This window comes from Acipenser ruthenus, chromosome 14 (assembly GCF_902713425.1).
Source record: "Acipenser ruthenus chromosome 14, fAciRut3.2 maternal haplotype, whole genome shotgun sequence".
Taxonomy (NCBI): Eukaryota; Metazoa; Chordata; class Actinopteri; order Acipenseriformes; family Acipenseridae; genus Acipenser; species Acipenser ruthenus.
Window position 1 is genome coordinate 2061571 of NC_081202.1, and position 13428 is coordinate 2074998.

Consider the following 13428-nt stretch of genomic DNA (forward strand, 5'->3'; position numbering starts at 1 on the left):
TATCAGAGCAATTAGACTGCCTCTTTAACTGAAACACATTCTTTCTTTCCTTGGCTATCCTCTTTGCTTTCCTGGGTCAGGCACATGTGACTAAATTAGGTATTGTGTCAGGGAAACATGCTAACTTTTACCTGCCAGGGAATAATCTCGTATTTGTTTTGAGGTCAGATAATGTCTCCCTTTTAAAATATAGACAAATTATTTTACAAGTATGCAATCTAATACATATTTAATTATGGTGCCGCTAGTCTTACAGCAGCTTTTAAAAAAGAACCAAGTAACAAAAGATACTTTACATTAAGTGTATCTAATTACTGTGTATTTACATAGTAAATACATGTGCACTTACACATCATTACAATGTTATTATGCATAGTTACAAAGTACTTAATGTTTTTTAAAAAAGTGCATGATATAAGCTGAATCCTAGCCCTAACCCTGACATTAACCCTTTTCTGATACAATTGTGTCCTTACACATATCCTGCAATTCTGAGTTCTATGAGATTTTTTCTCCATATTTTAATAACACTGAAAAACACACACAAGATCCTCTAGCACATGAAATCTTTATTCATGTTCATCACCCTCAACTGTGAAATTCCATATGGAAATGTCACCAATGATTTTACATTTGAGACGTCACACATCCAGTTTGAGTTCCGTTAAACCCCTCTAACGCTGAAACAAATACAGAACAAGTGTATGTAAATGCCAAGAGAATGCCATTCACTGATAGACAGATAGGCAGATAAGCTGCTGTTGTAAATGAATTCCCCAGGGTTTCTGTTTTCCTGATTTCAGTCAGGAAACTCATGCAATAAATGATTTATTAAAACATAGACTAGACAACACTACTACATTATACATATCTGTACCCAGCATTCAGATGAATGAATCCCTGCTAAATGAGGCCTCCCCACCCACTCAGCATACCTTATATCTGTGTTCTATGCATACTCTCTAAATGGAGTTCATACTTTTCTATTTAATGTTCATTTTTCCTTTTCATATAGATTTTTTAAAGGGGGATTATGACGTCTCTTGACTGCTAGTGACCAATGCAGCAGGCTAATTCATTAGCTTTTCATTCTTTTCATCTCTGGATGCTGGGTTATAGATCACAAGTTAAATTAATTTAGTGGTATTGACTAGCCCAGCAGATATCAGTGTACGTGATTAAACCACTACGCAATTTTCCGCAATTTGTCACATTTTGCAGCTGCTGTCTGTGAAAAGCCCAGGACTGAGTGGCAGGTGGTGTGAGGGTCAGCAATGTGACACTGCAGGAAAGCTGTGCTCCAGGAAGCCAGGTGCTGACGAGAGGGGGGGGGGGGGGGGGGGTTGGGGCTGGGCACAACTGAGCTCAGGGTGCCCTCCAAAAAGTACAAGATTTTTTTATTTTAATTTACATGATAAAATAATAATTGAAAACTTTCTACAGATCTGATTGACAGCAAATGTGCTAATCGGAACTTGAAGAAAAAAAACTAAAACATTTTTTGAGGCGATATTTCAAACCTGTAACTACCTATTAATCACTCAAAAAGCTGATGACTGGTTAGTGTGTCAGGAAGATACCCCTCTGAATTATTTAACCTGCCCTTTTGTTTCAGATATCTTTAAGTCAGATTAAAACTGATTAATAAAATCCATTTAGATTTTTGTTCTGTTTAAATCTACAAATACGATGGGGGGATGGGAGGTGGTGGGGTCCCCAACCAACATGATGTAACGAGACCCCTGATTTCTCTTGACGGGCCTGGATATTTGTACAGTGGTTAAGACAGCTCTTGGGGAATGTGAGGTCTGCAGTTCATGCCCAGCTTTTTATGAGCTACGATCAGGCACTGGAGCTGTCGTGATGCCTGATGGCAGTGTATTGCTTAATACAGCTCAGACTGATGGAGACCTCCAAGAATTACCAGGGAAACCCACCCTCATGTAAGGACTGTATATTGTGTGGAGGAGAAGGAGAAGGGAATTCTCATTGGAGGGTCCTACTGTTTGCAGTTTTTGCTTCTTTTGTCCAGAGGCTGCCTGTGGTGCACAGCAGGGCTGTAGCAGCCACAGGCTTCCCTGAAGCCAGCACCTGCTAGCTTCCCCCTCACACATGCTCCCAGGGAGCTCAGGGGAATTCACACATCTACCTTCCACATGGCCTCGTGTACTGGCACTCGCTGGAATTCGAGGCAAACAGTGATTCACATTAACTAATATGCAGTTACAATGCACTTACCATTTTGTAATAGTTCCTACGCTAACAGTAGCATGCAGTTCTGTGACTGTGAGGCTGACCTACTGTCCTTATTCATAAAGAACGAACATGCAAGCAAATGTCATAGAATGTTTGCCAAATGCATGTTAAGACTAATATATATTTTTAACTAGTGTTTCCTTCACTCCTTGAAGGTGAAATTATCGGGGTATTAGGGTATTCTTTTTTTGTGCTGTAAAAGACTGAAAGTTGTTTTCTAAAACTTGTACAAGAAGACTTACAAAATACGCCCTTGTTTTTGTTAAAGGGTGCAATGATCCAGATCACATAAAAAAAATAAAAAAAACCCACACATTCCTTGCAGACGAGACAGGTAAATTTATTACCCTCATTAGAGGAAGCTCTAATCCGTGATCAGCTGGATTTCTCCACTACGGCTGTTGATTCTGCAAAAGCTGATCCCTAAGGGCTTCTTAGAGCTGGCATGCTTTACCTCCTAGTGTCTGGGGTTTGCCTCAGGTCTTCAGAGCCTAACCTGTGTTTGATTATCGGTCACGTTCAGTGCACACTATGAACTACCAACTCCTCCATAATTGATATTACTGCATTCTCATTATTCAGTGACTTTGGCATGTTGGTTTTCAATCTACTGGATGTGTGTTTTTATGTTTCGACATACAAGGCAACCCTGGTAACGAGGCGATTAGCTCACCACACTTCTCCTGTGTAAATATTTTAACTAAAAGAGTGATTGCTCCCCAGCTAGTTGCTTTGTGTACTTTACCTTCCAAAACACTCTTTAGAAGGAGACATCCCAAGAGATTTGGTTTGTAATCCATTTCAATAAAGGGGTATACAAAACCCTCCGAATTATGTGAATACACACATGTATTTTTTTTTTTTTAACTGGCAAACGGCGTATCCATCCAGTTTGGTTAGTTTAGGGAATTTGCAAATGTTTAGTAAGTGCTCTGAAAAGCAGTTAGGATTTTGTTTTGTTTATCTTTATTTAGTATAAAATAAACGTGCACAGCAGCACTTAAAAGTCAGTTATTGTGCTAAAAAGAACCCAAAGAAGTGAAGATCATTCACAATATATATATATATATATATATATATATATATATATATATATATATGTATATATATATATATACTGTATGTGTGTGTTTGTGTGTGTGTCTGTGTGTGCGCATGTATGCGTGCGTGTGTGTGTGCGCGTCTGCGTGCGTGTGTGTGTGCGTGCGCATGTATGCATGTGTGTGTGCGTGTGTGTGCGTGTATGCGTGTGTGCGTGTTTGTTTGTTTAATGGATATTGGATTGATATGGTCTTCACCCAGTAGCCAGGGCAGCTGCTGTATTTGTCATGAATTCCTTCAGGAGGCTAGCAGTTCAAAAGGCTGGAATCCCACTCTGATGTCAGCACACTGGCGTCTAGGCACTACCTCTAATCACATAAAGAGCAGCCCCCCATGACTGCCTGTGTGTGGGAGACAGAAACGGGAACCTGCTGAAGCTAAGACATGGTGTACCGGCTCCCTCTTAGCAGCCTGAAGAAATTGTACCCAGTGCTAAGGCCCAAGTTTAATCACAATTAGATGAGCAGTCCTCTAAAATGTGAGCCCGATCCATCCACCAGCCACGAAGCGCCATTGCAGGGAACTACCATTCAGAAATGACAGCTGAAAAATCATACAGAAACACTGAAACTCTTTGTGAGTGTTTTATAAACATTCCTTCAGGTTGAATGAGAAAAACATAAATAAACCCTCTCTGAAACAGTTCAAAAAGATTTCAGGAACTTTAAACTTGATTTAGTTACTCAAAATTGGCTGTAAATAAAATAAAAGCTGAATTCTGCCTGGTTCTGACAATGCCAATGTATCTACTGCTGTGCATCAACCTGACTGAATGATATAATACCTGATAGACATTACCGTGAACAGCAGCAAAGCCACCAAATATAAATGTCTTTCATACCAAGCAGTTTCATGTGGATTAATCTTTACTGTAAGTTATGTTTTTCCTAATAGCAGCTCAAAGGCTAAAGCTGTTGAATGTTACCCCTGTAAGCAGCGACTCCTCCTATTTTCATTATATAGGCTTAATAATAGAAAAGACACTCTTAACACATTACAGAGTACCCTGGAGGTCACTGGAGTATGAACAGTGTGCTAGGTATAATTTACTTCATCCTGAATCAAGTGCAGAAGCTCAATTACAGCAGGTAGTGCAGCCTCATGTCAGCTGTATCGCTGTGTGGACTGTAATGTTTGCAATTATACAGAAATGTACTGTTCTGTTTTTTAAAGGGCTGCCTACATTAATGCTGGCTAACATATGTGTTTATTACAGGGTTAAAGATGTGATAGAGGTTATAGAGGTTAATTACTGCAGTATCATTTTGAGTTCTGTCTGTCCAAGACCAGGAAAATGACACATGTTTTACATGATTCATTTGGAGAATCAATTCTAATTATTATTATGATCTTTCTTCCCCACAACGTTGGTTTATTTGAAAGGAATTACCATCTAAACAATCCCACATATCTGAGCTGGTGTGTACCCGGTATCTAAATGAATCTGGATTTTGAGAATGTCACAACAGTCACCCAGCATGTCTCAGGCTCCAGGGCATTGCCTGGAAAAGACAGTGTCTGAATTCAATTAACCTTTTAGCTGGAAAAAATGATTTGGTAAATGATACGTTCATGCAATTTAGATAAACTCTTATTTAATTAGGATAGAACAAGCAGTAAGCAAAGCCTGAGTGATGCTGTGCTCATGGAATCACATTAAATATCGCTGAATAAAATCAACTGATCCTAAAACATAATGATAACAAACTGTACCAGAAATATACTAGCTGTGATATCAGCAATTGAACAAGCACAGTCAATCTTGGGATCAAATAACTATAAAAGTTTCTCATAGTAAAAGCATAGCAAAGTGTAATAAAGCACACTGAAAGCATGGTAAAGCACAGGTAAGCATTGTAAATAATCAATCAATCAATCAATCTTTATTTGATATAGCGCCTTTCATAGTGGATCACAAAGCACTTTAACAGTGATGGATTGTAAAGCATATTACAAAACATGGCAAACCAGGATAAACCATGGTAAATGCATAGTATGAGCATGGAAAAACTGTGGTAAAACTGCAAAATACCATGCAAAAATACTGTGGTAAACTTTTCTAAGGAATTGTTTAAACACACATTCATAGAATTGGGTGACTGCGTGGATTTCCGGCTCATGTGTTAACATTGTACCATTGCTATCCTTCCTGTAGGTGGCTACATCATTGCTAAGCAGTCCTGCGCTCAGTTAGGGAATGAAGTGCGAGCATGGGTAGCTACGTGCGTTTACGGGCCAATGCGGCACATAGATAATGACGTTCCGGATTCCTGAAAGATTCTGTCATTTAAAATTCTGCATGTATTTATAGGTGCGGCAACATGCCAAAACCAGACACGCAAGACAGAGGCAAACATCACAACAGATCCACGCTGTAAACATAACCTTTAACCATACAGTCGATATCTTACGAGACGTCTGAGAAACTAAAGCAATACCCGGCTAATCCAAACCTGACAGCTGTGCTAGTTTAAAATCCCGTTCCCATGTGCGGTACCAGCTCTTAACATACCAGTAAAAGCAAGGGGTTAACCAGAGGAAGTATGCAGCCAGTACATGTGTAAAACTCAACTCCAAATTTTCAGTTTCTTTTTAACAGGGAACTACTTGCACAACATTTAAAATAAATCCTTTAATCGTAGAGCACGTGTGGTGACAGAATTTAATGAAAAACTAATGTGTTTCCATTCTAATTCCAGTGTATCCCAGACTCCCAGGCTCTAAGTCTATATTTGATACTTTATGGAGCCTGGGGACTTAAGAGAATTCAACTTTAATAAAACAAATATGATTTTACTGTTCACTTTGTGTAGTCGACTATGTGATCTGGTTCAAATTAGCGAAAGAGAACAAGAATCTTGGGAACGGGTGGTTGAAGAAAGGGCCTTTCTTCTGGAACAGTTATTAGGAAAGGACCTTTCTTCTGGAACAGTTATTAGGAAAGGGCCTTTCTTCTGGAACAGTTATTAGGAAAGGGTCTTTCTTCTGGAACAGTTATTAGGAAAGGGCCTTTCTTCTGGAACAGTTATTAGGAAAGGGCCTTTCTTCTGGAACAGTTATTAGGAAAGGGCCTTTCTTCTGGAACAGTTATTAGGAAAGGGCCTTTCTTCTGGAACAGTTATTAGGAAAGGGCCTTTCTTCTGGAACAGTTATTAGGAAAGGACCTTTCTAACAGTTATTAGGAAAGGGCCTTTCTTCTGGAACAGTTATTAGGAAAGGGCCTTTCTTCTGGAACAGTTATTAGGAAAGGGCCTTTCTTCTGGAACAGTTATTAGGAAAGGGCCTTTCTTCTGGAACAGTTATTAGGAAAGGGCCTTTCTTCTGGAACAGTTATTAGTCCTGGCAAATAATAATCTGAACAGAAATAATGCCTGAGAATAATAGTGAACCCACGTTGTAGGATATTAAACAATAAAAATGAAGACGCTATAAACCATCCCTTTAATTCAATTGCTGATTACTCTGCCTAATGATAACTGTGTAAGAGTCAACAGCAACACACTTATCACTGTGGATTAATGACAGTTCATTCGCAGTGCACTGCCCTTGTAATCGCATTTTGATACAGTCACATACATAATGGATTAATGCATAATGAGAGATCAGTAAATTATTTATCAGTCGCAACCTTTCTATGTTGATTACATAAAGCATCTATATACAGTCACCAGGGGCAGTGTTTATTTTTAATGGAAAGTGTTCTCATTGTGCTTCAGAGCCCTTCAACTATATTACATAGCTTTTTTATTGGATTTAGTTTTGCAAAATTAAAAGAGGTTTTCCTTGTTTATTTTTTTTAAAGGACTAAACTGTTTACCTTATGTCCTAAAACTGTTTGAAAAGTCCTCTTGTTGGAGGGGTTTGTGAGTTTTCATACACCGTACAATGTTTTTCTGTTGTTGTTGTTGATATTGTTATTATTAGCAGGACTATTATTACTATTCTCCTTTTTATCCTTGTTAATAATAATAATAATAATAATAATAATAATAATAATAATAATAATAATAATAATAATAATAACACCATGTAACAATTTTTTTTTTGGTTCCTGGGTAGTAAGTGTTATTTCCTAATTGCTTATGCCTCAGAAGTATAGAAAATGGCTATTATTCCCCACAAACTTTGCTTTTGTGACCAGGACAGTGATATTTTGAAATTTACCTATTTTCCAGAACATTCCATATAGATTCAGTGCTGGGTAAACTTGGAGTAACTTCTAGAACTTTCTAGAACTTTCCAGTAATATAAATAGTAGTATAAATACAGGGGCCTTAAGCCCACCAGTTCAGTTTAGTTCCAGCTGCCTAAGTGGATACATATCTGCATTTTTCTGAGATGGCATCAAGGTCATAGGAGACTTCAAAATGGTGGCATTCCTGATGGGTCTCCAAGGTGGTTTTACCAAGTTTCCCTGCTATCTTTGCCTTTGGGACAGCAGGGACAGCAGGGACACCAAGGCGCACTACCACAGGCGGGACTGGCCACAGCGGACCGAATTCTCTGTGGGGAGGAACAACGTCAAGTGGGAGCCACTGGTGGACCCCCGGAAGGTGCAGATGCTACCACTGCACATTTATTTGGGCCTTATGAAACAATTTGTCAGAGCTCTAGATAAGGAGTCGGCAGCCTTCAAGTACCTTCAAGACTTCTTCCCTAAGCTGTCTGAGGCAAAGGTCAAAGCCGGTGTCTTCGTCGGACCACAGATAAAGAAGATCCTGGAATGCAATGAATTCCCCAAGAAGCTCACTAGTAAGGAGAAAGCGGCTTGGAACAGCTTTGTCGCAGTGGTTCGGGGCTTCCTGGGCAATCACAAGGCCGAAAACTATGTGGAGCTGGTTGAGACTCTGGTGAAGAACTACGGCACAATGGGCTGTAGGATGTCCCTCAAAGTCCATATCCTTGATGCTCATCTTGATAAATTCAAGGAGAACATGGGAGCGTACTCGGAGGAGCAAGGCGAGCGCTTCCACCAGGATATACTGGACTTTGAACGCCGCTACCAAGGACAGTATAACGAGAACATGATGGGAGACTACATTTGGGGGCTGATTCGTGAAAGTGATTTACAGTATAATCGTAAATCTCGAAAAACTACTCACTTCTAAATCTTTTGTAGTCATTTTTGTATTACTTTAGTATAAATACATGTTTATTTGGATTCATATGTTGTTTTTTTCTAACTTTATGTGAACGAAAAGACACAAATTCGCCGTTTTCTCATTGGAAATAGGTAAATTTCAAAATATCACTGTCCTGGTCACAAAAGCAAAGTTTGTGGGGAATAATAGCCATTTTCTATACTTTTGAGGCATAAGCAATTAGGAAATAACACTTACTACCCAGGAACAAAAATTGTGTTACATAGTGTAATAATAATAATAATAATGACTGTGGAGGTGTCCTGCAGATTAATTCCACGTCGGTCTGTGAGGTGGCGCGGTTGCCATGGAGAAAGAAAGCTGATTATTCGGATCTGCAGCTCGGAGATCCAGTCAGTTTGCTTCCTCTGGAAGCTGTGTGGGAGGATAACTGGAAACATGTAAATTGGATCACTGGGAATGCAGCTTAGGGCTGCAGATTGTATGATATTTCCTGTTCTTTGTGCTTGAAAAGGAGAGAAAGCCTTTAAGAACATATTTAAAAAAGGAAAACTGTTTGTAGTGCAGGAGAAGAGAAGCTGAACTGACAGACTGTGCTCATGGCATCTTGTAATAGACAAGCGAGGAACACATCGGCACATATATTGGAGCTTCAGATTGTCCTGGTTCTGACCAAATTCAAAATGTTCTGTGAAACCCAAACCAACCCAACTAAATAAAAATCTTCATCATCATCATCATCATCATCATCATAATAATATACCGTTTATCAAAGTTTACTGGTTACATGGTTAATTTGCACAATACTCGTGCAGGTTAATATAAAATGGGGCTGAGCGTCCACAATCTCTATCAATCAATTAAAAGGAAACACGGGATCTTGATCTGTGCCCTGGTGCCCGGTGTGAACCTGGAGTAACAAGCTGAGACAGACAGATCACTGTTTGATGAGCTGTCAGTGTTAATGTTGGCTTGGTCTACAAGAGAGAAGCCACTGCAGCAACCCATGTTACCCCAGCACCTGTGCATAAAACCACAATATTCCAGTAAATGTATTCAAAGCGCAATTATATGCTGCTGCAGGCTCGTTTGATCAGGGAAGCAAAAGGAGGCGGGGGGGGGCTACTGAATACTGAATGCAATCAGTCAGCAATTACACATGATTACTCTTGTGATCATGAGAAACCCACACGCACACACAAGACGTGTTTGAAGATGGACAGCATTGGTTCACCCAGGTTGCCATGGCTTGCTTGGCGCTGACGCTGTAGGCAGCTGTGCTTTTCGTTTGAGCCACAGCAGGGTGGCTGACATGGCCTCTCTGCTCTCTCAACGTTCTGCACTCTTCTCTTGCCTTGTTTGCGGAGGAAGCGTTTGGAGAATAGCACAGGCACAAACAGCTGTCTTCCAGGTACAGCCAGGGTGTCTCTGGAACAGTCCTCTGAGATGTGGGGCCCCCTGCAGCTTCATCCAATGTCTTTAGACAGATATCACGTCTGAATTATAAACAATTTTAGCAACCGTGGCATAAATTAAAACTAAAATCAGTCAAAATGTTTTATTGCAAAAATAGGTTTGCCTCTGCTGTAGCTCAAATATAAATATATATATATATATATATATATATATATATATATATTGTAAAAGATTTGCACCCACTCGGGTTTGTTGCCCCTTTAAGAATACGACCCAGCACACAGAAATGGCGTTTTCAAGCGCTAGCGCGCTATTATTTTAATAAACACAAAAATAAAACAAAATACAAACAAACACCTAACTCCGTTTGGAGCGCTTACTGACCAGGTATTTCCCTGACTAACTTGCAGGACGGCTAAGCCGTATACCTGCCACAAACCACAATCTTAAACACACAGGTTTCCCAGCACTTACACTCTCTGACTGCTCGGAAGCACAGCACCTCCTCTGCCTCCTTCTACTCAGCAGCCCCAAGTAAACTGACTATTCCTCTTAAATACCCTGCACCTGGTTCACATTCCTAATTACTACCCAGGTGCAGGGGATAATTAAATAATAAAACAATTAAACAATTAAATTAAACAAAAGCAAAACAATCAAACAAAAAAGGTGCATTCTCTCGCAGGGAGGTTTTAACCCCCTCCCTGCTGTCTCACATTCCCGCTGCTGTCACAATATATATATATATATATATTAGATGGCTAGATAGATATACAATAGGCCATATAGGCCAAACCTCTTAGCACAGAAAAGCCTCACCTTTGAACCCTTAATTTAAACTGTGTATTTCTGTTGATGTATGTTACACTGGGCTTCTTAGGAACCATTCACAAGAAACAGAAATAATGTCATCAGGATTCAGCAAGAAATGAAATTAAATGGCATTTTTAGCCCAGCCTGTAGATCCAATATAATGAATTATACTCTCCAGGGATTTGAAAGGACACATATTAGCACCTATCATCTAATTTAATATGTGTTCCTGTTCAATACCCTATTACGTGTGTTCTTTATCTTTCTCCATAGCTGTTTCAGTTCCAATCACTGGGATGATTGTGAGGATGTGAGGGAGGGAAGCACAGGTTTGTATTTATTTTGTAAATGTTGTACTTTTTATTGATTCTGCCAGATTACAACTATGCACATACATAATATAAATTAAAAAAGTAATATATAAAAAAAAACAATCATTGTGTGCCGGTACCTACAATAGAACAAAGGAAAAGGTGTGGGGTGGGTGGGATTGGTGCTCATTGCTTACATCACTACTGTGATCTGTATTCACTATCTTGAACAATGTATTTGGGAACAAAAATGGCATTTTATTAATTGATTTTCTATTTCTTCCCACATCCTGTGTGTCCTATCTGCATTGAAAAGTTGAGAACAGGCCAGCGTAATGACTCTTCAACACCTCACACTAAATGAGACATGTGACAAGGCAATCTCAAGATGCTTTGATCAAGGCTCCAATTGTTAATTGCTCTATAGATTTTCCACAGAAACTGAAGGTCTTTGATTAACAGATTGTTGATAGAAATAGGCATCCATTTTTTGAAAGCGCACTTCTGACATCATACTTTTCCTTAAATTAGCTGCTATGAACAACTCCCACGTCTCACTTGCTGTTAGGTCCTGTTTGCAGATTTTACAAGCAACCTGGGCTAAACCACAAAGATAAATGTTACAGTTTCATTCAAAATGAGGCACTTTGGTGGTGGTTTAACAGACCCTGGTTAGCACTAGTCTTAGTCTACCTTAGCGAAGGCATTTTGCAGTCCAAGATTAGTGTTGATCAGCATCTGTGAACCCTTACGGAAAGGTCCAATCACTTCACATGAATTGTGTTGTAATGTTTTTCTTTCACCTTTCCCAACACTTATTTACCGGTATTATGTATAATGCAATCCATCTGAGTTCTGCGCTTCAGTATTGAGAAGATGTAATCAATATGTTTAGATGTTTACTGCTGGCTGTAGGCAGCCCAAGTGACTGCCCAGTTTTGGTTCCCTCATTCCAGAAATACCCTGTGGTGCTGCAACTTGTGAGCCCTGATGAATTACCCTGCTCTATACTGTAGCCAACAGAGACAGAGTCTCGAAAATGGAAAAGTAAGAAAACAAAAATCAATCAAGAATGGTAGCTATGATAGTTAATCTGTTATCATACAGGCGGTGGAACACCTTACAGATGGCATACAGATATTACAACCTGCTGGAAAGGGGGCTATGGGTCCTTACAAGGGTAGCCTGCCAATCATCTATTGCCTGAACAAAAGCACTTCTGGAGCAAGTCTGGTCATTAACAGGTGAAGACCATCTACGGAACATCTGCCATTTCTGTTTAAAAGGAATTAACTCCCCAATCAGCGAAGCTGACATCCAGAAAATAGGTCTCTCTTGAAAAGCGTACAGTTTAATGCATGACAAGCAATGCAGAGAGTCAACAGACATTCAAAGACTGAGGCACAGCATTGCTAGATGTAGTGTGAAATGTAGTGTGGGATGATTAAACTGCATGTCCCAGGATCTCACCTTCTGGTCCAGCAGAAACTGCCCTCAATTGAGGTAGTATTGAGTAGCCAATAGGTTTAGCGCAGTGGGCTGAGCCTCGCCACTAGGATTACGCACCAAATAATCACAGAACCACACTGCTGTCATCTCATAGATTTTAATAACAATGAATGTAGTATTGTTACTACAGTAATAGTATTTTTTTTAAAAATTAAGACAGGGTCTTGAAATTTAACCTGCATTAAAGTACACTTGTCTTTCTCTTTCATTTACCTCAAGGTAGGCCCTAGAATGTTTCCATGGAAACCTAGCTACTGCAAGGCACAGGGCAAAGTGCATTTTAAAACTCTGTGGAAACTGTATTTGTTTTTGTTGGTAATTTAGGAGCAAAGTGGTATTTAGTTTCAGACAGCTGGATTTCGCAGTAACTCAGTTCTGATCTGACCTAAAAACATCACTCCTGCCTCCACAATGGCACAGTAGCTCTATTTATAAATTATGTATCTAAGTATGAACATAATTCTGCCACAACTGAATAGAAAGGAGCTTCTTTCCTTGAACTCAATACAAAGCAAGTGGATTTCTGACATTTTCTAATATGCAAATGACAAAAAAAAATTCTCTTTTGTGTTATATTATCTTTACTCAGCATTACATCAATGAGCTGAAAAAACATGTCACTCATAACACAATGCATCCTCACAAGAGTCAGAACTGAGGAAGATGAACTTTCAATTCAAGCAGCTGTGTTGTTGTCAAGTCCTGATTACCGTACAGTACAGTGTGACTATAGTGACAAAAGATGACATTAGCCATCCAGCTGACAAGCACCCACTCTAATGTACCTCCCGAACCTTCACTGTATGAAGGATATTCTCTCCCTACATCACCCAGGGAATCGAAATTTAAATACATTGTAACTAGATAACAAACTTACATCTTCGATCTAAGAACGTGTGAGAGTTCAAGAAAGAGGGGGC

General features: G+C 39.5%; 1 protein-coding gene across 2 annotated transcripts in view; it reads right to left on the reverse strand.

The window, feature by feature from the left end:
- LOC117419565 (protein shisa-like-1a) overlaps window positions 1-13428 on the reverse strand; it is a 93426-nt gene that overhangs the window by 42231 nt on the left and 37767 nt on the right. The gene's annotated exons all lie outside the window — the stretch shown is intronic.